Source organism: Mustela putorius, unplaced genomic scaffold (assembly GCF_011764305.1).
Source record: "Mustela putorius furo isolate JIRA1106 unplaced genomic scaffold, ASM1176430v1.1 tig00003853_pilon_pilon_pilon, whole genome shotgun sequence".
Lineage (NCBI taxonomy): Eukaryota > Metazoa > Chordata > Mammalia > Carnivora > Mustelidae > Mustela > Mustela putorius.
In genome coordinates, this window is record NW_025422005.1 from 77,447,080 (window position 1) to 77,472,469 (window position 25,390).

Consider the following 25,390-nt stretch of genomic DNA (forward strand, 5'->3'; position numbering starts at 1 on the left):
GAAAAATGATCAAAGTAAACACTGCTCCTTGAGCACCATTTTGTTGTGCTGATTTCAAGGCATCAAGTCACAGTGTCAAAGTTCTGTTATGAAGGATGCACACTGAGGGCCAGGGATTTGCTGGGCTGGATTTTCTCTGGTGCGAAGGTCTAGAGATAAAATTCATAGCCCATTTTCCAAAACAACCATCTCAAATGTGCTCTAAGAGCAGACCAGGGTAAAAATGTGTCCCCTTATATCAAGTTACCCTGTCCATGCTCGAACAGCTGTGGATCCCAACCCTGGATTTAACAAGAGAGGGAGAGAGATGATTTTTCTGATAAAAACCTTCAAAAGACTTTATGCCATACTGACCTTACATGGACTAATTCTGATAAATTTAAGAAAAAAGTATTCTAAACCTCATTTAACGCTAAATGACAAAACAACCTGTTCTAGGGTCTCTCTCTATGCCATAGTTTAAATAGAAAATAAGGAATTATATTATTTCTATACTATATAGAAGCACCAACTATAAAGTACAACAATCTAGAAACAAATTTCTTCACGGATCTGTAAAAATCTTTAAGTTTTAGTAACAAAATGACAGTTTATTATTAACTAGCTTCATTATAACTTGAATACATGGAACATTTTTATTTTACTTAAAGGAGCTCTAAGTGGTACATGTGAGTAGCCTTACAACAACCTCAAAAGATAAGAAAAATATACAATTCCCATGAACAGAGCTTATAGAAAAAATCCTCAGAACCTCAATTGTATTAAGAGTACACAATGCATTAAAAATTTAAAAATGGGGGCGCCTGGGTGGCTTAGTGGGTTAAGCCGCTGCCTTCGGCTCAGGTCATGATCTCAGGGTCCTGGGATCGAGTCCCACATCGGGCTCTCTGCTCAGCAGGGAGCCTGCTTCCTCCTCTCTCTCTCTCTCTCTCTGCCTGCCTCTCTGCCTACTTGTGATCTCTCTCTGTCAAATAAATAAATAAAATCTTTAAAAAAAAAAAATTTAAAAATGGTAGCAAGAACTCTAACTTAAATTACCCCGAACAGAACATTTAGAATTTGATTAGAACAATATGATGTGTCACACACACTTCCCACATTCCTCTTCTCTAGATGAACCCAATACCTGGTGCTACTTCCCAAACCTACTGTGGAGAGGGTCCATTTCTGGGGCTTCGGCATGATGCTCAGTCAGTAGGGAGTCAGCTACCCACAGAACAGATTGTTCCACAGGCCCCACTGGCCCAGCAGTTTGCAATACATAAGGAAGTAATTAGTATTATCTAATACTAACTGCTTCACAGGCAGGAATGAACAACTCCAGTCTTTTCTAGCTTCTCCTTGTTTTATTATTTCTATACTATATAGAAGCACCAACTATAAAGTACAACAATCTAGAAACAAATTTCTTCACGGATCTGTAAAAATCTTTAAGTTTTAGTAACAAAATGACAGTTTATTATTAACTAGCTTCATTATAACTTGAATACATGGAACATTTTTATTTTACTTAAAGGAGCTCTAAGTGGTACATGTGAGCTTTATGGTACATAGCCATAAAGCTACTAGGCTAACAGGGAGAAAATGTTCTTATTTCCTATGTTTTGTGCAGTCGTTGATTCACTTGGCAGATACTAAGTGGCCAGTATGTGTATGGTACTCGGGTAGATCCATCTTTCCCAAAGTATGGGAATACCTAAGAAATGTTAAGAAATGAGAAAATTTTTACCTATAGCTTACATGCTCATTTTCATGGGTATTAAAAACATAATTTCACGTTGAAGATGTTAGGGTGAAGCAGGTTTTGTTGTTGTTGTTGTTGTTGTTTAGATTTAAAGAAAAATAATTAAACAGTAATCCAGATAGTGTATCAACACTGCAAGAACTGTGAAAACAGAACACATAAATATTTATTCAGGAACTATCACTAGGTAATGAAAAGACTTCAAATGCAAACTAGATACAGAATTTGTCCTCAAGAACTTCATAGTTTAACAGGTGCACAAAGGTAAAAGACAGATGTAAATGTCTATGGGAGGAGCAGGGGAGCACTTCTGGCTGGGTCCCAAGGGTAAACAGGTGGAATAGGCAGAACTAAGGTGACAAGGGCAGGGAGAGCCCTAAGAGAAATCTCAAAGCAGGGGAGGGAATATGGAGAGGTGTGGGGAACATTTAATTCAGATGGAGCTGAGGAAATGTATAAAAGAATACAGAGAAATAAAATTAGAAAGGTAGACTTGGGCCAGATCTCAACGGGCCATGAAAGCCAAGCTTAACCAATCAGTGGCAACTGAAAGAACAGCATGTAATACGCGTCACAGAGATGTGACCATGGCTTGTCTCCTGATAAATAACAGGTACATCAATTTCTGGCATATCAAGTATCAGTTAAATCACATTAATGCATTGATTTATTAAATCCACTCCAATTACCTCACTTATTTGCCCAAAAGAATATATATCATAATAGAGCTTAATACAAAATACCATTTTTGGATCGCATTCCAACTTTTATATATATGGTATTGCTACTGAATTCCCAAGGAGTATCTCACAAAGTAAGGAAATTAAACTTTAGTCCTCAAACCAAGCATCCCAGATCTAAAGAATTTGTTCCATGGTTTGTTCCCAGCTCACAGGCCCTCAATAAACACTTGTTGAGTTTGGGGTCTCTTTTAACCATAATCAATGAATCAGGAAACTACTGTGAGTTATTTGCCTTGAGCACTTTTAGAAGGACCAGCTCACTGGGCCTGGTAATTCTGGTCCTGGCTATATGCAAAAATCTTTATCTCCAACCCTTAGTTCTCTCCAGTACATGAAATAAGTCTGACAGTCTTCTCTCTCTCTTTTACTATCCCTAAAGAAAAACAACTCTGACATTCTCCACCCTAGGAATGTTTTCTTGAGATGCCCACCTAAGTCTTGGCAAGAACTAACAATAAGTTTCTAGTACACATCTGAAACAATTTTGGGTCATGATCTCTATGATCTTCTTTTTAAAAAAGCAAGCAAGTAAGCTCCAAGTAAGCTCTTGGTAAGTAGCTTTGGAATGAAAATATGATGGTCTGATTCACCAAAAAAAAAAAATAATAATAATAATAAAATAAAATAAAAATCTTGTTGCTTGCCATCAGGGGGAAGTAATTAATTATCCCTGCCTAAGAAATAGAGAAAAGTAACTTTCACTATAAACTACAAACACCAATGCTTCCCGATCTTGTATTACTTTCAGTGAGATATTCATTCATTTGTGGGGAAAAGAAAGTTCTGCTATCTGACTTTGGGATTCAGCTTCCCCATAAATGGAGAAGCTAGACCAAAGCCTGTAGATATTTGAGCAACTTTAAGACAAATCCCTAGGGACGGATGCAGTTGACAAGAAAAAACGGTCTGATGTGACTGAGTCATCTATTCAGAAATGCCAGGTCCCATTAAATGATTTGTGTATTCAATTATAAGACTGACAAAGTTCAGTTTAATCTGACAAAGTGAATACAAAAGAACAGAAGATTTTTCTTCTTTCAAGAACTGAAAATATTCCAAAATGAATTTATTGAACTTTTCAGACCAGTGTGAACATGCTTTAGAGAATTTCTTTCCTTCAGTTTTTTCTTCTTCTTAAATTTTTTCTCTAACTTTGGGTCAGTGTATGCCCTGCAGTCCTTTATTCTTGGCAGAAGCAAAATAAATCATGAAGTACTCAAAGTTAAACCTAAGGGTAAGTCAAGAGTTATAGTGGTCTTCTAAAATAGGTAGTGCTGACAAGACAATAGTCATAAAACAAGTTAATTTATCTGGTTTTGTTAATTTCTTCTAGACATACTTTTCAATGAGAGAGTTTCATGATTTATACTGCATTTCAGGGAGACTGGCAGATTTTTCTATTTTCTATTGAAATACAGAACTTCCAATAAATAAAAAAAACAATTTTAAAACAAAAGAGCCATGCAAACAACATTATTATATTGTCAAGTTCTAAAAACACTATTTTTCTGGCTAATTCTCCTTAATAAAGACAATGGCTGCTCTTGATTAAACCATAAATCACTAGGCTGAGAACAAGTCTCAGTCACTATAATTGACTCATTTGGTGACTAGGAATTCTTTCAGGCCAATGGGTAATGTCTCAAATGGTCACTGTTAGGCACACTGGCCAGCTCTGGATCCCAGGTGCAAAATTATGAAGTTCTCTCATTTTTCCCCCACTTCTTTTTCCCCCAAATATTTTACTGGTTATCCCAGAAGCAAAAGAAAAGGGAGAGCAGTGAACTTAGAATCAGTAGACTTGGTTACTGCAAGCAGGGGTGATAAAATTCTGCAAGAAGCAAAAGGGTAAGACACAAAATGAAATTTGTGTAATACAAGCACTGATTTTTAGTGATGGAAGAGATTTTAGAGATATTCTACTCCAAATACTTGTTGTAAATGAGGAAATCGAAGCCCAGAGAGAGACTGGCATGCCCAAGTTGCACAGCTGATTGGGGCATCACTGGGACTAGTACCCAAATAACCATTCCAGTTATCTAGCTTCTACCTATCCTGCTAATGGAACTGTATCTCTCCTTACAGAACGGATTCTCTGCTTTTGGGAAAGAAGGCCTTCCCTAGTCTTCAGAATTCAGGGCCAGCATTTTTTACCATTGGATAAAAGAACACAGAAACATATGAAACAACTTCGCCCTCTGCAAAGCATCACATGATCTGATCCTTAACCAACTCCATCCCCTATTGCTTTTCCTCCTTGCTCACTCCAGTGCAGCTACCCCAGCCTCCTTACTTACCTCTAACAGGCTCCTTCCAAGCTTAGGGCCTTGACCTCGTCAAGCCCTTTATCTGGTCCATTCTTCCCTTGGATCTGTGCATGGCTCATTTCCATCATTAAAGTCTCTGTTCAAGTATACCTCCTCAAAGAAACCTTTCCTAACCACCCTAACAACAACTCCTTCTTATCACTTGAATGAGTACTCTGTGTTCAAAACCACATAAATCTGCCCTATTTACCACTGTATCTCTAGTCCTAGGACAATGCCTGCACATGGTAAACACTCAGACATTTTTAGAATGAATCAATGTATCGATGTATCAAAGGACAGATGAATCAACATATGGGGTAGACTCCACAACATGATGCTGAAAAATCCCTCCATTTATGCTTTTATATAAAATTGAAGGGAAAAGAAGGCAGCTGTAGATACAGAAAGTTAAAGCCTGTTGGCTTCTACCTAAAGCGTATCTGCAAGGTATTTCTGATAAAAGGTCATTGCCAATAAAACAAAAAGTACTTTCAGCCTCCTTGAAATATGCAAGAATTCAAGATCAAGTCATAATATATTTCAAAGTTCACCTGATTCTGCCAGCAGGAGCCCTGCAGTGCTGAATTTTGGGGCATGTGAATGATATACTGTTTTACTGAAAGATTTTCCAAGATTGCTTTCCAAATTCAACTCCATGGTCTTTTTATCCCTAAAGGGCAAAACACTAACCTGTTTCCAAGCTATTTGGTAATATTTTGGCAGAGATAATCCAGTAGAGAGAGTTGTTTGTATAGAACAGAACTATTGTTAGTAACAGGACACCCTAACCTGCCCCTCTCTCTAAGCTCTTAACCTATAGATGACAACCCAACTAATTATATGTAATACTCACCAGATGGCTCTTTCACTGTAGTTCAAAGACTCACCCCCAATAGCACTGAGTCAACAAACAACACCGGAAGCAGTATTGAAGCTCATGGTTAAAGAGAGCAAAGAGGCTGAGATCATCTAAGTGGGAGCCAGAGCGGGGGGAGAACTCACTATCCACTGTATCTTTGCTACCTTTGATAATTCTCAAGATGGGGGTGCCGGGACTGCCGATGCCTGGCACTGTGCCTGACAATAACAGGTGTATAATAAATATTGATTTAATGATTGAATAAAAGGCTAAAGCTTGGGAAAACCCACTTTGCCCACAGCTACTCACTGCATACTGACCCCATCTCCAGGAAGTATGTGATGCAGATTCAAGCTTGAGCTAGCCAACTACTTCCTAGCTCCCAACCGAGGGAAGAGAAATCTCTTCAGCCTCAATTTCTATGCCTGTAAACTAGAACTAAGAAGTCCTTTGCAGGGGTGTTGAGAAAACTGAGCAAAATGCCAGTTTTCATAATCCTCTATGAAGCAGCTTGCCAGTGTCCGGCTTTGGCCCTGATTTGAGTGGTACCATTACTTCCTGCTTATAGGTTTTGGGACCAGGAAGCAGGATGACAAACCTAGGACATCTGCATACCTGATCCTCGGCCACCTGGCTTCCTGAAGAAGAACTCAAAAGTTCTTCTGCCATTTCCCAGCCTTTCCCTCAACATTGGGGATTTGGGTCTCTAATTTAAAGACTAGACCCAAAAGACAGAACTCGGGCAGCACAAATTCAACCATCACCACAGGTTTCTTTGCACAAGACTAACCTGGGCAGGCTTAGCTCTTAACACCCAAATTTTACTGCAATTCTGGGGACATCAGAATCTAACCAAGAATGGTCCTGAGAATATCACATTCATTCCACACCTAACTAACCCCAACACCTCATCTACTCACAGGTGACTCCCCAAATTGCGTAACAGAAACTCGGTCACCTGACTTTCCATCCGGAATATGCCTCCAGAGAAAAAGGAACCCAGAAAGTGGTAAAGCCATTAAGTCTTCCCAGGCAGCTGAAGTCACCAGATTGTGAGGTAAAGCTAGAGGTTTTCTCCAATCTGTGGCTGGGAGGTTGGGACGAACATTTTATCTTTAGAGGTCAATCTAAATCGCCTCTTCCAGTGATAAAGATTACATCCGTTCATCTAGCTTTGAAGACCGGAGTACACAGCTGAGCCCATTCTCCCACCCTAAACACCAACAGGCAAGGCTATCAGCCACAAGCTTTCACAGCTGCCAAGGTACTTGCTGTCCTCAACGTATTTCAGCTCAGCTCTATTTTATTTACCAGCCTCCTCCCCTAGTCGTGGAAAATTCTCCCTCTAGACCTTAGCCAAACCACATCCCTATTTCAAACCTCTCCAAATTCTCACCTCCAAAAAACGTTTCCAGGCTAACACACCTGACTCCAATTACTCCAGCAACACGCCTCCCCCGGCCCCACATCCTTCCAACATGCCTGATTCGTTAGCACTTATGTGTTTATCTCGGCCCAGCTGTACTTGATTAAGTCTATTTGGTTACGTTTTCATCATGCGTGTTTAGGGCAATAATATGTTTCTATGTCTATGTCCTTTCTGTTTACAGGTGTTGTTCTCTGCCCTGTGCTGCACATCCAAGCACGAGCTCCATGAGCTCCTGCCTTCCTCGCTCCCACAATGCTTTGTACGGCGTCTACGAAGGCTGCTGCCGATAACTGTCCAGCTGCCTGGGTCTAATTATGTGAGGAGGGGCCTTCGCTCAGGCAGACTGAAATGACTGGTTTCTCTCGTCTTCTGTACTTCATTAAATAAAAGAGAGGGGGAGATTCTTTGTGTGTACTCTGTCCGGATAAAACAGTAGAACTGTTTAGAAAATCATGAAATTTCTATTATACGAGGCAAAAAGATCTAAGAGGTGAAACTCAAAAGCATCTTCCCACATATTTTGAGGCTAGATTTGTCCCAGATCTGTAAATCCTACTTAATCCAGGTTCTCTTTTTAAAAAAGAAAAAAAAAAAAAAACCCACACATATAAGAAGGTATAAGATACTCTTAGTTTACATTTGAGTTATTAGGAGGTTTCTACTGGATGGTGAGGGTTTCTTTAAAGATATTTTCTAGTTTAACAATTCCAGAAACACTTTTATTCTACATTTCAATTGGTATTTTGTACTAAAGTCTGTACTTTCAGTCTGGAGGAGTGGACTAACTGTATTTAAAAATGTAACCTTAACTCTCAATGCAGACTTAAAAAAAAAAGAAGAGGAGAAAAGAAACCCAAAACACTGAGGTGAAAGGAATATGAGATCTTATTCTGCCCAACCTCTTTTCATTGACAAATGAAGAAACTGAGACTCTTATGGTTCTACAGATTTGGTCAAGTTTGAATAAAAAAGATCCTGATCTAGTATAATTCAGTATTCTGTTTCCACACCTTGAAATCTGAATTACTTTATGACTGAGCCAAACATACTAATATGAATAACCAGATTTTCCAGAAAATATAACTATTTCCAAAATAGAATTCCCAAATAAAAAATGGCTAACAGTTTATTGAATACAACTAAACTGTTAAAATCACCACATGCACTTGTTCATTCAAGCATTTATTTCACATATATTTATTGAGTGCTTACTATATGCTGGGCATGTTCTAATTCCTGGCGATCTCAGTGCACAAAGTAAGACATCTCATGGATATTCTAGTGGAAGGGACAGACAATAAGCACGTCTAAACATAAATATCAGGTGCTATTTTATCAGATGATAGGAGTTATTTTAAAAGAGTAAAACTAGATTTGGAGACAGCAGGGGTGAGAATGGCTATTTTAAATGAGGTAGTCAGTGAAGGCCTCTCTGCAGAGGTAACAGCTGGACAGGGACTGGATGGAGGGAGGGAGAAGTGCTGCAAGCAGAGGACGGGAGGCAGGAGTGTGCTGGGAGCCTCTGGAGAACATCAGGGCCAACAAGTGCGCCCACTGAGATAGGTATGAAGGTGGGAGAGGGTGTGACCACTGTAGTGCGGGCTGGGGACTGTATTCTAAGTGTCATGGGAAGCCACTGCAGGGAGTTATTAGCGAGTTTTGTTAGCAGACTTTAGTTTTAAAAGGCTGACTGAGGCTGCTATGTGGAGAATAGATCTTATTAGTTAATAATGACAGCAGCTAACACTCACTGAGTGCTTCTTTTTTTTTTTTCACTGAGTGCTTCTTAAAGCCCAAGCACTGTTCAAAGCACTTGTCACAGTTTAGCCATTTTATTGTCATGGTATCTATGAAGCAGATACTGTTATTTAAAAACCTGCCCAGAGCCACACAGCTCATAAATAGCATAGTGAAGCGTCCAACAAAGGCACTCTAGCTCCAGTGGACCCTGTCCTCTAAAGGATCTGGGGAGTTCACTGCGTCTCAAACAAAGTTGTGATGGTGGCTCTACAGTCTCCTGGAGGTGGTGGTGGGGACTGGTGTTGGGGGGGGGGGCTGTCAAGCAGAGGCAGATTCAGAATCTGTTTTTATAGTAAAACAAACAAGACTGGATGTGACATCTGAGAAAACTTAGGAGGTCATGGATAACGCCAAAGTTTTTGGCCTTGGCAAATGAGTGACTGTCTTTTACAATGTCTGTTCAGTGTAGCAGCGAACAACAAGGGGTCAGGGAAACTACATCCAACTCAAGACAGTCTTCCAAGCTAATGAGACACAGGAAGAGTATCGGCAATTTGTGGTTGCTGTAACAAACTACTAAAAACTCGATGGCTTAAAACAACAGAAATGTATTCTCTCACAGTCCTGGAGGCCAGACATCCAAGACCACTCTGGGCCAAATCAGATCACTGAGCCCAAATGAAGGTGTCGGCAGAGCTGTGCTTCCTCCAGCATCTCAAGAACACCATTCTGTCCTGGCCTCTTCCAGCCTCTCACAGCTGTTGTTATTTCTTGGCTTATGGTCCCATCGCTCCTGTCTTGGCCTCCACAGTCATGTGGCCGTCTCCCCTTCTGTAAGTCAAATCTGTCCTATAGGGACACATGTGATTGCATTGAGAGGCTACCGGGATAATCCAGGAGAATCTTCTCACCTCCAAATCCTTCAATCAGCCACATTTGCAAATACTTGCTCTATAAACCATTCAGAGAGGAAGATCTTGGGGAACAGGATGTGGGCACATCTTTGAGAGGCATTCTTTAGCCTATCACAGGTGCGGACTGAGAATAAGCAAAATGTATCCCTCCTTTCCGTGAGAATTTGGGTCTTCTGTTAACTTTCTTAACTCTGTAACCCCCATATTGTCAACTACAATAAAAGGCAAGTTCCTTATGGTGAGAAATTATCCTTAACTGGAAAATTATACTAGGATTGGAAAGATTAAAAACACGGCCTAGGAGGAGAGATCTGGGGGCTTCTCTGAGAGCAAGTGACTCTTACAAATCGAGCATTTCCTTCATGGGCACCATGGAAATTATTCCTATGAGCATAGCTGCCTACTAGCTCCTGGGAGGTATAAAGTTTCTAAACCAGGGCAAGACACACACACATACACACACACCCCCATGTAGGTCTCTTGGCATTTGAGCCATCAACTGGAGAGCTCTGGGTGGCTACACAAGCTGATGTGTAGGCAGCCACAAGGCATCTAAAAAAGAGGAATGCCATGCTGCCTGCTACAAGCTACGGTCCCTATCCTGTATCCTTTTAAGCAGGCTAAAGCCACCTGTGCCCTGTGACAGTCTCTTGAGTCTGAATGTTTATTTGAACCCAAGAAGACCCCCCCTGGGTGTCTGTTACCACATGTAATACAGATCTCATTTCAGCTTCATTTCATTTCCATCTCTTCTCCACCAAACCCTTTAACACGGTTACCAACAAGGAAAAGGAGCCTTTGTTCCATTAGTCGTGTTCTGGAGGTCTCACTATAAGCAGCAGAAAGGCTAAAGGGGGCAAAGAGAAAGGAAAACTGGGAAAATACAAATTAATAAATCCACAAAAACTGAGCTGACTGCTCCCTCGAGGAGAAGTGAGCAGTACCTTCAGCTGAATAGGTCATGCTTCCTGCACCAGGCCTTCAAGAGGCCTCCCCTGCAAGATTAAATACAAGAGTCCCAACCCACATCTCTGCTGGAAATGTGCAAGTGGACTCATTACTCAGAGCCAAGATAAAGGATAAATCTTTATGAGTACCGTAAGTATGAGTCATAAAAAATAGGAAACACATGTAGGACATATACACAGTCATAGGACCGTGCCAGGGAAAGTGTTGGAAATGTATATAAAAACACACAGCAAAAACAGGACTGAGTGTTACCCCTGTACACAGCTCCAAAACACAACAAAAAAACTCAGAGCAAGTCAGGGGTCCAGATCACTCTGGTCTCTAACAAACAGAGATCATTTCCGTATTTGAAAATAAGCTTTTTTTTTCCCCCTTTTTTCTTTCTTTTTAATGAAAAAAGGAGGAGAATGGAATCAAGAAAAAGTAACTTGGAGGAGGCTCTGAAAGATTTTATGATTTGGGAAATTTGAACAGCTTCCAATTAAAACACTGGGAATTAGATATTTACAGCATTAAAATCGAACAAAAAATCTTTTCAGAGAAAGACTTGTTCACAATGGCAGTATTACCATTTCATTTACATTCTTACTATCTTAACAGCAATGATAAAGGGAGAAAAGGAGTGGAATCTTCAACCACAATTAAAGCAGGAAACAAAGCAGCAACACATGCACTAACATACAAAAAGCAATAAAGGGCCAGCATTAAAGTTTCTAAGGGGTTCTGGGATCCACAGAAAGAACTAATGGTAGGGAACAGGCAGAGCCCTATGGCTAATGGCAGAAGATAAAAATCATGGTGGGGGGTGTTTCAGAATATAAGGGAGAGCAAATGGCCCCCATAAGTCCTCCAGGGCCAGATGACAAAAGCAACTGTGCCCAAGCCTGACTAATCATTATAAATTAAATTCTTGGGGTGCCTGAGTGGCTCAGTGGGTTAAGCCTCTGCCTCTAGTCGTGGTCTCAAGGTCCTGGTGATGAGGGAGCAGGAGGCTGGCTGAGAACAGAGCAGGGGCTGGCACCTTGCACCCCCTCTCTCCCACTCCCCTTGGTAATATGTGTGACATTTCACAGGCACCCCTGACTGCCCTAAAAGAAGAGCAAATGGTTATCTTGCAGAGATCACAGTCCTGCAAAGCAGGAGTCTCTCTTGGTTTACAAATGTCCTTGAGATTTACAACAAAGAAGTTGCCTTATCAATAGCCCAATTTCCAAAGATACATAACTCAGTTCCTCAAGCCCTAACGTCACCCTCCCCTCCATAAAAAAAAAACCGAAGGAGATGGAGGTAGAAGGAACCTGACTTAGGTTCTGGAACTTCATCACTGGGATCGAGCCCCTAATCAGGATCTCTGCTCAGCAGGGGGCCTGCTTCTCCCTCTCTCTCTGCCTGTCTCTCTGGCTACTTGTGATCTCTCTGTCAAATAAATAAATAAAATCTTAAGAAAAAAAAGGAATTAAATTCTTCAATCACCTTTGATTTTGAAAGGCCCTCAAATTTGAGATTCAAAGTGGCAAGCCAAGGAGACACCCTAAATGCCCATAAATCTCATACCAAAGCATGCATGTGCATGTCCAAACAGACCTTTAGCTCCCTTGGACTTGAGCTTTTTCCCATATCTTCAGAAACTACTGATTCCCAAGGAAAGCACTACCTGCATGTCTTTCTACTGGAGGTTGAGAGGAGAAGGAGAGAAATGAGTCAAGTATTGTTTTTAACTTCTTAAATGTTAAATTTACCAACGACCTCAAGCAAACCAATGCTCTCTAAGTAGCTTTTTGGAGGTAGAAATCTCAATACAACAACCGCCTCACAGAATGATCCAACTTTAGAGCACTAAAAGATCACCCACCTACCCCACAGCACGGCTACAGCTAAGAAATATGATCTCCCATTTTCTGTCCGCCTTCCATTTCTCAGTCTTCTTGGCAGTGGCCATAGCTCTTTTTTCCTCTCTCCCAAGGCACCTGGCACATGTGCTCACATCAGTAGGAGTGAGGCCATATTTGCCAAGTACTCACCTCTTACGATAATGAATGTGGCTTCCACTTAAATCAGCGCACAGATATTGAGTACCTACCCATGTGCCCAGTGCGAGGCACATAAAACCTACAGTTACATCACCAACTTGCTGTAGCAGATTCAGAATCAGGTGAGTGTACACACGTATCAAAAGAGAAATTAAACTTTCATGTGCACAATGTGGAATTTGGGCTTCAGGCAAAAATAAGGCTATTGCAGCGATACCAGATCCTATGCCTGACTCTCTTTGGCTCATTATTAGACCCAGTAACATCTAATCTAGTCTTTCCATCTTCAGAAGATGTGCCTGCAATGTGCCTCTCTTCCCCCAAAGGATGTAAAAATTCTAGATTCAGCCAAAGGACTCTGTAGTTTAGGTGAGAAATGCCATTAATATAAAACAGTATTGCAGGATGTCTTGGACTAGACTCAGACAATACAAAATGACTATGGGCAAGGAACCATTCCCAGGAGTCAAAAGCGTAGCCGTTTCAACTGAGTTTTAGCACTCTAAATCAAGAGGGCATTCAGAGCAAAATCCCATCAGAATATTTAAGAATGGTGATCAATAAACTTATAAAAGCCAATTTATTAAAAATAATCTTTTTCAATCCCATTCTTCAGAGGTTAAAAGAGCTATCTAGTTTCTGGGCATTGATGCTTTAGCCTTTCAGATAAGACCAAGTTGCTCAGAGGAAGGACTATGTCAATTACTACCAGTTTGGCTGAGGTGCGCTGGCAATCTGGAAAGGAAAGGACAGAGCATACGCACATTTGCAATGGAAATCGAAGAAGCAGGTCTTCCAAACACGGATTCGGGTTCCTGCGTCTTTAAGAACAGACCCTCATAAATGGATTGCTTCTGCTGGACACCATGCTCTAAATAAACAGACTCTTCTGGCCGACACACAACTTCCTGTAGGGTTCTGGTGGGTAAAGCTTGAAAAGGCTGCCAAATCCAATGACCAGCAGCTTTTGAGCTGACTTAGAAAACAAGCTACAAAGACTTGAGTCCAGAGTAAACAAAGGAAAAAGCCACATTAAACAGGGAACAAATTACTATACAGGCAGGGATATTTTAAGTGCTCACTGAGCAAAAAAACAGGATAAAAAAAAATCACGTTATTAGGTATTTAACAGTACAGGGTAGAGTAAAATGCTCTCTCTCCACAGGTGGAATCAAGGTTAATTAATTCTAGCAATGTTAAGAACTGGCTGGGAATCATCGTCCTACATCATGAGGACAGATCATTCGTAAGGGTCTAACTGCAAACCTGGCTCAGATTGTATGAGCTACCCAAGGGAGCAGCATGGAGTCAAAAACCATTTGTAGCTTTTTACACAGCTGAAGACAAGGACCAACTAGTTTACTAGCAGATGACTAAAATCTCGGAGTAAAGAAAAATGTAACAAAAACTCAGAAATGAACTGGGCAAAGACTGACACAGAGCCCTGGATACTTGAGAGTAAATTGCAGAATGAAGCTCACTCAGGAAAAAGAAATCAATGCTGTAATACAAAAAGAAGGATACCCGCTTAGCTATAGTTGGTTAAGAGGGACCTGAGGACAAAACAACAAGTCCATGGACATAATGCAAATCAAATAAAGGCACACTGTGCAAAAGAGGAGTAGCATGGGGCACGTGGGCAGCTCAGTAGGTTAAGTGTCCGACTCTTGATCTCAGCTCAGGTCATGATCTTGGGGTCATGGGATCCAGCCCCGTATCCAGCTACTAACCCAGCAGGGAGTCTGCTGGAGATTGTCTGCCCCTTTCTCTCTGCCCTCTCTTTCATTCAATCTCTCTCTAAAATAAATCAAATAATTTTTAAAAATAAAAGGGGAGTAGCTTAAAAAGACTTACAGTGATACTTTAAATAACATCCTTAGTCTCACTCAAGAACCCAATAAGTACAATGCAAAATAGGTCCAAGACTTGGTTCCTGCCCCTAAGGAGTCCACATACCAGCTGGGTGTGCAACATTAACACACGTGATTCAGCCCCAAATAATACAAGAAAATACATAATCCCATACTCTGAGGAGGTACAGACTCGTGGCAGGGGTGGGGTAGTGGAGGGATTCAGAGCAATCTTTAGAAGAGAGAGAGAGGGAGGAGGGTAAAGGATCACGGAAGGGTTCAGCACAGACTGAGCTCAGAGAGAAGTTCAGGTGGAACTAGGAAAAAAAGATGTGTGGCAATGGATTCACCTCACTGGCAAAGGTCATAGGTGAGGTTCGGGAATCTGCACTTAAGCATCTCTAAGGGATTCTAAAGCAGAGGATTCACATACCACACAAAGTTGAAGAGATACAGGGTTAGTCCAAACCCTCACTCATGCAGCCTTTCCACTCATCTTTCACTTTTTTAAAAGATTTTTATTTGAGAGAGAGCGAGAGAGCGCACGCGCACAAGCAGAGGAGAGGGGTAGAAAAAGAAGCAGACTCTACCCTGAGCAGGGAGCATGATGTGGGACTTGATCCCAGAACCCTGGGATCATGACCTGAGTTGAAGGCAGATGCTTAACCGACTGAACCACCCAGCTGCCCCTCATCTTCCACTTTCAAACCACAGCCCACACCAGCTCCCACTGTCCCCATCACTGTCCCCATCCTCTAATCCAGTGATTGACAAGCTTTCTCTGCAAATGGCCAGATCATAATCTTTCAGGCTTTGTCACACCGCTCAACTCTGCCATTACAGTAAGACAGCAGTCACAGACAATATATAAATGAATGGATATGGCTATATTCCAATAAACTTTATTTACAAAAAAAAAAAAACACTACTTACAAAAACAGGCATCAGAGTGGTGAATGAATAAGCAAAATATGGTATGGCCACCCAATGAAAGGAATAAAAAGGAATGAAAAAACTAAGACGTGCTACAACATGCGTGAATCTCAAATGCATTATGTTAAGTGAAAGAAGCCAGTCATAAAAGTCACATACACTATATGATTCCATCTACAGAAAATGCCCCAACAGGCAATTTATCAAGAAATAAAGTTGACTGGTGGTTGTCTAGGGCCGGGGGTAGGACCACAGGCAATGGGGAGTGACTGCTGGTGGGTACAAAGTTTCTTTCTGGAGTGCTAAAAAGTAAACTTTATGGTATATAAATTTTGTACATACAAAACAGGCAGCAGGCAGAATTTGGCCCAAAGGACACAGTTTTGTACTCCTTGAATTGTATCCCAGTGACACCATGTACTTGGAGGAACTTTGTTCTACATGTGGTTTCTGCTTTTCCCTCTGTGTATACGGAGGCTTCTCTTCTCCTCTACTCAAAAACTTGTATTTGACTTTCTAGCCCCTTATTAAATGCTCTCTTCTGGGAATCTTCCCTTCACCTGAAGATAGAATTATTACCATTCCCTCTGTTGGGCTCCTGCAAACTTTTTTAAATTTTAGAACACATAATGGTCATAGTACTTGTCACACTGCATTAAATTTATTTGCCTCAATCCTCAATAAGTGCTGAAGACATAAACATGAGTTAGAATGTAGCAGGACATCTACCTAGCAGAGTAGGCTCTCAATGCATCACTCACCAAATGTGTCTCTCAATGAATGAATTATGAGGTAATATGCAGAGAAAATTGTTTTAAGAAGGGGTCCAAAAGTTAGACTGAAAACAATCAGTCCCAGGAAACTGGTTTCAAAAGCTGCAGGGTTAAGTGGAATAGAACACAGAAATTCAAGAGACATTTCAGAGGAAATGTCAATAAAACTTGGCAGCTGACCACTACAGGATTTGAAAGGGATGGGTAAGTCCAAAATGGTGCAAAAGTCCCAAGACAGGCGGTAGCAATGACACTGATGGGCAGGGAAGCTGGGCAGATAACCGGCTTTCCTGCTGGAAGGAGAAGACCGGTTTAACTTCAGTTTCAGAGATATAAAAAGGGCTAGTATTTGATTGTTTACCGTGTGCCAGGCACATAGGGCAGCCCTCTGTGCCATATGGACATCTCTCACTCCTCAGTAAACTCTCCAAAGAACTGCTACTATCATCTCCATTCCAGATGAGGAAGGAGGCTTAGAGAATGAAGTAACTCACCCCGAGGCACATGCTGGGCAAGTGACCGAGATTACGGCCCCGCAGAACCCTACGGGTATAGCTACTCCTCCACAGCGTATCTCAGGCTGAAAACTTGAAAGAAGACCTGAGAGGCAGCATTCTCTGGAACCCTGATAGGAGCTCAGAGAGAGCTTAGAGAGAGCACTGGGTGTCTTTCGCATGGAGGAGACAACCCAAACCCTGAAAACAGACAAGCTGCCTCAGAGACAAGAGACAGGAAAATGAAGGCCAAAGACCACACTCCAGGCAAGAAACCCTGAGAAGGAATAAAGAGCTGGCAAAGAAACAGAAAAACTGAGGCAAAGGTAGAAGGAGCACCAGGATAAGGTATCATCCTAAAACTCAGAAGGAGATGCTAGAAAAGGGAGGACAGAAAAATGAGCTGAGGAGGAAAAAAGTGGGGGGAGGCACTATGGCAGAAAGAGCTCTGCCGAAGGAGAGGACCCCTGGGCTTCAGTCTGGCACTGGCACCACCTTCTTGTTTGACAGTGAACAGTCACCACGGAACTCCCCGGCCCTGGTCTCCTCTTGTCAGGCAGTTAGAACTAGATTGCCCCCAGTCCTAGCAACCCAGTAGCTGGTCAGAAGGGCATCATCAGAGAGAAGCTCAGGAGAACGGAAGTCAGGCTGCAGGGAGGAAGGAGGGGAGAGGCAGGACACACCGATGTTCACTCATTCAAGAAATTGGAGAGACAAGGGTGAGAGAAATATAATGGTGTGTGGAGCTATGATCGGCAGGGCCAAGTTCATGCATGGCCCGTGGAAGAAAGAAAAGTAAAATAATGAAACACGCTAATTTTCACAGAAATACTCAGAGAACGCACTGCGGAAACAACTGAAAGTGATATAAGAAACATTTCTGCGGAATGTGAGTATTAAGTCAGAGATATTAGCAGTAAATTTCTTTTTATTCTCAAACAAAATGTCAACAGAGCAGATAAGCAAAGAAAACAAGAGAGTGCAAGTTGGAGATTTGGATGCTCTGCACACACAAGCTGGGCGTTTGCCCAATCAGCACATCTGGGTCTCAGATTTGTAGACCTGCTCCTTACTTTGGTCTACTGCTTTTTACAATGCTCTCCAAAATGTCCCTCAAGCAAAAAGTCACATTTTCAAATGTGGAGGGTGGCCCTGAAAAAGCATTTTCTAACAACATTTTTAGGAAATTACAATTTTTTAGACGTCGAGGAGTTTCCATGGCAACAACAGGATGGGTCAGGGCTGTAGTCCTAACCTCCATAAACACAAACACCACACTGGCTGGAAAAGGCTGCTGCTGAACAAATTTCAGAGGGGGTCAAGGCAATCTCTTCTCCAGACTGGGGAGGAGGCAACAGTGAGAGGTTTTTTCAGTCTGTCCCCTCCCAGCCAGTCGAGAATACAACCCGGCATGACCTCATGCCGAAATGGCAGAGTCCAACCAGGCTCTATCCCCCTGGAGGGGCCAGGAACCCTGCTTTCTAAGGGCAATTTTATAGCATGTAGACATTACTGTGATAAATGACAGGGTTTAAGTGATGTGGCCAGCCAGCATCTTGATAGCAATGTTGTAACTTCTTTGCTTAGTTTGTGTCCTCATTTGTCTGCTAAGCCCTGATGTTTACTATTATCGCTCTCATTTCTGCTTTCACTTTTTCTAGAAGTCCCTAACTGGGTTTTTGGAGAGTTCTTACTTGAGAGTTAGCTGTAGTTTTCCGATTCAACATCTTGCCCCAATATGTCAGAAACCACCCTTGACTAGTGTGGCCGGTTCTAAACTGGCCAGCATGGTCCTCTGCTGAGCCAGCAACCGTATCTGGTGGCCTTGCTGTCCCCAACTGTGCTCCTCTATCCGGTCCTGGCCTAGCACCCCCCATTCAGCCCAGCAGGGTGTCATCATTTAATCGGCACTGAGTAGCTTCGTTTGAATGAAGGGGCAGCTTCTTGAAAATAATGTGACTGGCCTACTTATTTAGGACCTCCAATCCTATGTGACAGATTCAGTTGAACTGAGAAATGTGTCCCTTGCTATCAGTTTAACTTTTGGATATGTCTACTGTAGGTCTGCAACAAAATGGTCCATTCAGAGGCAATCTCACCGAAAAGGCTGGAATGCTTTCCAAAGCAACCTCCATTTAAACAAACACCAGGCAGCGTTTATGCATGGAAGGTATCTGTTTAGGAACTAAACTTAACCAATATACAGTGTGTGTGTGTGAGCAGTTTACTCTGACACTTGCTAAGCATACACTACATGTAAGATCTCTGAAACACTAATAGTCTTGAGTTTATTTGGATTTTGTTCTGCACATACACAGGTCTAGGATTAAAAGTCATTCATGAATAACTGCAGTGGGAAAAATGCCCCAGACAGAGAAGGAATGCGGCTGCTGTGCTACTGTTCAGTGTTCACTGGGTACTTCCGCTCTCTCACAGGTAATCTCCAGTCTGTTTGTGGGGGGAGAGGGGGCTTTGGTTCTAAGATTTTCAAGGTTGCCATGACCACCCCAGAGTTGTTGATTTTTGTTTTTTGTTTTTTTGTAGTGTAACATTTTGTCTTTGCCACCTTTATAGGGTAGTGGGTTAATTTCCAGGTCCGGGGCCAAAACCCATCCTGGCACCCCTGCCAGTGATAGGTGGGGCCACCTAAGCCACTTCAGGCTTGTCTGCCATCCTGGAGAGTCCTTTCTGTGCTCCTTGAGCACCTGAGCTGCCTCAGATTCCATTTGTTCTTCTCCTTCCTGGAAGGTTTCCTTTCAAATTTTATTTTAATCCCAAACGTCTGAATGTTTTGCAGTGTCTAGGGGTTCGAGCCCCTTGTTTTTTGTTCTGCTTTTTTCTTCCCTTCCCTCTTCGTGGAGTGATTATGTTGACAAGAATGTATAACGTGCATTCTCCTCACTGGTTTATCTGCAGAAATTTCTCTGGGCTTTTTTTTTTTCAATGTATGATTCAACACTGCGTTAAAGGGGGATGTTCCATTGAATAAAAGAGCAGTGTGTATAAAAAAAAAAATTCTGTATCAGTTGAAATTCTATATCAGTTCTTTTAGAGGTGATGAGTAAAGTTAAGACAACAGCCCATTCCCCCTACCCCTGCACTGTTCTGTCTATATTTTAATAACTAAGGGGGAAGAGAGAAGCTGTCCACCTACTAATAGTGTAGAGACAGAGGGAAGATTGTGAACAAGCAGTTAAGTAGACTGGTAGTAGCAATCTCCAAAATGTTTAATCCCTGAACTTCTAGATACCTCCAAGTGAGCAAAAAAGACATCAATTCAGATGTCAAAACCCACATACTAATGTGTCTGTGTTTCATTCAAAGGAGGAAGAGTCCCTTAATGTGTTTATTCTCCCTTCTCATACGGTCCAAGCAAGTTTGGTTACAACAAGTCACGGACTGCAAGCAGAGAACAGGTGGTTACTTGTGTGAAGGCAGCTCAAAGCCTTATGGGGGGAAGAGGGGAGGAAATAATCAACTAGGAAGGACAGATGGGAGGTGGCATTTAGTGTGGTTGTTAACAACCACGGAGAGAAGAGGGGGTCCTCGGCTCCCGGCTTTTTATAATTACTAACACTTGATGTGCTCATCTTTCTAAATGAGAAAGGGAAAAAGACAGCAAGAGGCCAACCTTAAAGCAGTGCCCCCAAAGCTACAAGGGAGGGAATGAAAACAGACTGGGAGCCCTGGAATGAGCTGTCACAAGCCAATGCAGGAAACCAAACCCTCAGTGGGGGACCAGCGGGCTCACCGAACAGGTGGAGTCGAACAAGACTGGTTAGCAGGTTTCACAGCCCAGAACAAGGTGAGAGCTAATGGTCGAAAGGAAGTGGACTGGAAGGGCAGGGACAGCTTGGACTGTCGAGTCCAAAAGACTCAGTGTCCACTGCCTCCCTGAGCCTCGCTGCTCTGCTCAGGGACAGGGAGGGCTTGGCAGGGAGGACACAAGTCCCAACGAGGTGGACGAGGTGGCCGAGCCCACAGGAGGCGTGTCACACCACCGCCACTGCGGCTGTTCCTGTAACGTGGTAGGCAAGGGAACGGCTAAGAGGCAAGCAGAACAGTTAGTGTTTCAGATAACTGTGTTTACTTCCTTCTCTTTCTCCCAACTGTGGTCTTTCCTGCCCTCAAAAGAAGCAGGAAAGGAACTTTAGGCCACAGTCCTCAAGAAGGTACAAAGCAAAAGTGACTTGGAGCCACATGTGTGATTAACCACACATCCCACTTGGCCCTGCCTGCCAAGAAGCCCAGATCCAAATTTCATAGTTGGTCGTACCGACCACATTAACCCGTACGGCTCACAACTACGCTTTGCTTTCTTCTTTGTCCTCATTCTGCTTTTCTGCTTATACTGCTGACAAGTCTATTGTGAGCCCATCCCGAGCCTTTGCTGCAGAATGAGGCAGAGAATATGCAAATACACATTAGTAGGAAGGGTTCTGAATTTTCTGGGGGATAAAGTTATTAAACCCGGACCCGTTCTCAGGACAATGGAGCCTTCCAGATCTTTTCTCCATATAACCAGTTACCAGCATACTCATTAATAGTTGCTGCTGTAATGTCAGGACATATACATAAATTTAAACACCGTGTCCTTTACACACGTCGGTAATGCTAACTAGGGGTTTACCCTCAGCAGCTTTTCATGGTAAACAGGCTATTAGATAAGTCAGAAATAGAAAAGACACATCACCACATAAAAGCAGGTCACAATAAAAATTAGATAGGAAACAAAATTGTTGCCATTCCAGCAACTAATGAAGGTATGTTATTGTAAATAAGCCTCTGGTCGGGGCGCCTGGGTGGCTCAGTGGTTTAAGCCTCTGCCTTCAGCTCGGGTCATGGTCTCAGGGTCCTGGGATCGAGCCCCGCATCGGGCTCTCTGCTCGGTGGGGAGCCTGCTTCCCCCTCTCTCTCTGCCTGCCTCTCTGCCTACTTGTGATCTCTCTCTATCAAATAAATAAATAAAAATCTTTAAAAAAAAAAAAAAAAAAAAAAAATAAGCCTCTGGTCGCCTTATAACCCCCTCAGGAATCAGGAAACACCCTGAGGGCCCAAACTGGGGGGGGGGGGCAGATTTTACTTTGAAGTCAAAAAGCAAGAGGAGCTGGTTTTTATAGGATGAAAATGATGACACCAATGCCCGCTTATTCTTAAAGACAGAACTGATCTCTCGGGCTGTTTACGGTCTTCTGCCCTTCTGCCGCCAGAGTCTTTTTCAAGTTTCCTGTTCACTTCCAGGCCTGTTGTTTCCAAAACCAATGATTACAAATGAGAGGTGTGGTCTCAGATGAAAAATACAATTATAGGTCTCTGGGCTGTCCTGAGGGGAACCTAGCAGGGAGGCCAATGGTAAAACAGTGCTTTGCTACAGAAGGCTTTGTATATATACATAACTGTAACAAGCGAGTTTCTGATACAAATTCTCTGCTGGCCTATAAAACTGTTTATCTAACTTAAGCGCAACTGTTTCCCCAAATCTTGTCAACCTGCTGCGGTTACTACTTCCAGGTGTAGGATCTGTCACCTCCCCCACACAGGAAAAGCAGCAGCCTCTCCTCAGCAGGAAAACCTGAAGACTCTTGGGAGGTAGGAATTTAGTAAAATGTTAGAGAAGAGTTGATTCACAATAGATCTTACTGCTCATCCTGAACCAGTAACAAGCAGGGGGAAAGAGGGTGGATTTAGTAATTCCCTCCCATTTGAGGAGGACATAATGAAAAACAACTATCTTGATCATCAGAGTCAAAGTCAATTATAACTGGGAGCCAATACGGCATTCCTTTTGCTAATGTATGAGCAATGAGTTCATTTGAAAAATATTTGCCTTTTATGTTCAGTAGAGACCTATAGAAAGGCTACCACTGGTCCTCCCACTATCACCCCCAAAATAGACCAGCTGCGATTTTTAGCACAAACCATGGAATAGCATAGCTATAAATACCAAGTTATCCACTGAAAACAACAGATAAAGTTAGGTGACTTTAGGTTGCAAGAGGAAGCAATCCTGGTTTTAAAAAAGGTGAATACAGTCAAGTTAAACTTTATTGGCTAATTAGAATACTAGCAGGTTGAATTACTGTTTTTTAACAAGCTTTACTGAGATAAAATTCACATACCATAAAACCACCCACCCATTTACGATGCAATCCAGTGGTTTTTCGTATATTCCCATTTATCAATGGTGCTTAGTATATTTATATGCAATGGGGGAACCATCACCACAATTTCATTTTAGAACACTTCTGTCCTTCCCGAAGAAACCCTATACTCATTAGCAGTCAACTCCCACTTCTTCCTTTCGCCCTTCAGCCCTCAGCAACCACTAACTCACTTTCTATCTCTATAAATCTGTCTATTCTGGACACTTCGTATAAATGGATTCACATAATATGTGGTCTTTCGTGTCTGTCTTCGTTGTCTTCTTTCACTTAGCGTCATGGTTCCTTCACCAGCAGCACGTGTCAGTATTTCATTGAGTAACGTTCCATTGTGTGGACAGACCACATTTTATTTACGTGCTCATCAACAGACATGTTGTTTCCACTTTTTAACCACTATGAGTACCACTGCCACGAGCATCCGCAGACAAGTTTTTATGCAGACATATGTTATCCTTTCTCTTGGGTATATACTCAGAGAAGTGGAAGGGCTGGGTCATATAGTTCAAGGGATTTTAGAAACTGCACGACTGCACAGTCATACAAGAGGAAGGTGAGAAAGATTTACTATTTCTCCACCCCCATTTTACCATCCAGAAACAATCTCTCTTTGCTTCTCTTTTCATTCTCTCATGGCCCAACTGCTTGTGTTGTCCTCTACGCTCACTCTCTATACATATAACAGTCCAAGGTTTACTATGGGAGAGCGGCTCAGAGCCACGTGGAATTTCCAAAGACCACATACCCCAACATCTCGTTTCCAAACAGGGCTGAAGTACAGCCATCTAATTCTTAGAAAGTCCCCAAAGAAAGAAACAACGCAACTGCCCTTAGGTGCCCAGGACCCGAAATATCTTCAAATCACTAACCGTAAATCACTAACGCCAAATCATACCTATACTATATAAATACTGAAGAAAAAAGAAGAATGTTTAGGTTTTTAAGCAAATCTTGGAGACTGCCCCTCTAGGCCCTAACTCTTTATTCCCTCGCTGAACATACTATGTCCCTGGATGCCAGCTAGTTTGATCTGTCCTCCATACTGCTGTGAACGCTTTAATCTGAGACCGAAATGCAAGTGTGGGAGAACTCTGCGGTCATTCCTAGGAGTACTGGCTTCAACAGTCGTATTTGAATCTATTTTCACAAGCAACAACAGTAATGCACAATTTAACATCTAGAATCTCTGCTGTTGCTGCTTCTGCAATAGCTCGAACTTTCCTCTTCCTTCTTGGTTCCTCCGAGAGAGTACATATAAAATGAGTAATTATTGCTGCTAAAGAATTGCTGGAGTCAGCAAGGCTTCACAGGAACTGCATTTCCTCCTCCACCTCCTCTCCCGCCCACCACAGTCTCCCCCATACGTTAAGAATTAAAGACACATGACCAGGACAGAGAAAATCTGCCCTGGAAGAGGCGTTGCAGTCACCGTGGCAAGCGACCAAAAGTATTAACAGTAATTTCCAGCAGAGCTGAAAAGGTTAGATGATTTGTCTTTGAAATGAGCCAACTCGGCACACTTTCACGAGATTAAAATCAGTTTGCTTTTCCTTCTAGACACCTCACCTCTCCTATTCCTACTCTCCCCAAAAGGCAGAGTGGTTCAGGCACATAAACAAACAGTTCTGGAAATTAACTTCCCGGACCACAAGAAAACTCGAAGATAAGTTCCACTCTGCATTAGTCTTCCTACACTTCGCTATGATCAGGATCTATTGTGGTTTCTCTCTCCCTGGAGAGAAAACACCTGAATGATAACATTTCTGACACACAGAAGCTTAAAAACAGAAAGAATGACAACTGTGTGTTATCTTAAAAGAAGTATGATGACTATTATCCACAATCTAGGTCATTTCTGAGCCACAGGAAAGAGGAGGCCATTTTTCTCTTACGGTGATGACCCTGTGCAAGTGAGTTATTTCTGCTGTCACCTGTAAAATGAGGATAACAACAGGACTTCATGGGGTAAGTGTACGAGTGCTTCAAATAGGGCTGAGGACAGGTGAAATACCAAGGCACTAGGAGCTTGGTTCATCACCATCACTACCACCTATCGCTACCACGGCTATCCTCAAGAAGCTGCCTAGATGGCTTAAGGAGCTAACCCCCAGGGCTTTTCATGCAAGGACAAAATACTGACATCTTTACTCGAATGCTCCCATTTCCAATGACTCATCCTGCAGAAGCAACCAGTTCGTAAGACAAAGCAAAGAAAGAAGACAGGTCACAGGAGAGGATGAGAAAGATATTTGACAATAACAGAAAAAAAGCACCTTATTTTGTTTTTTCACAGCCATGTTTCTAAGATGAAATCCTTAAGAACATTCTTTCCAATACAGGAAGCCAGGAAAGTTACGAAGTTGAAAAATCTCTTTATTTAGAAAGAATCCCTAGAGTTGCCCAGTCCGGAGAGCAGCCTGTTATTTGAAATCCCTCTCTTGA

General features: G+C 42.2%; 1 protein-coding gene and 1 long non-coding RNA gene across 5 annotated transcripts in view; one reads left to right on the plus strand and one right to left on the minus strand.

The window, feature by feature from the left end:
- The window catches only part of LOC123387362, a 43,939-nt gene extending 36,481 nt beyond the window's left edge, over window positions 1-7,458 (plus strand). The window contains exons 2-3 of the long non-coding RNA XR_006601819.1: window positions 6,578-6,712; window positions 7,266-7,458. This is a non-coding gene — a long non-coding RNA (uncharacterized LOC123387362). The remainder of the gene's footprint in view (window positions 1-6,577; window positions 6,713-7,265) is intronic.
- TGFBR3 (transforming growth factor beta receptor 3) overlaps window positions 1-25,390 on the minus strand; it is a 196,923-nt gene that overhangs the window by 89,166 nt on the left and 82,367 nt on the right. The window lies entirely within an intron of this gene.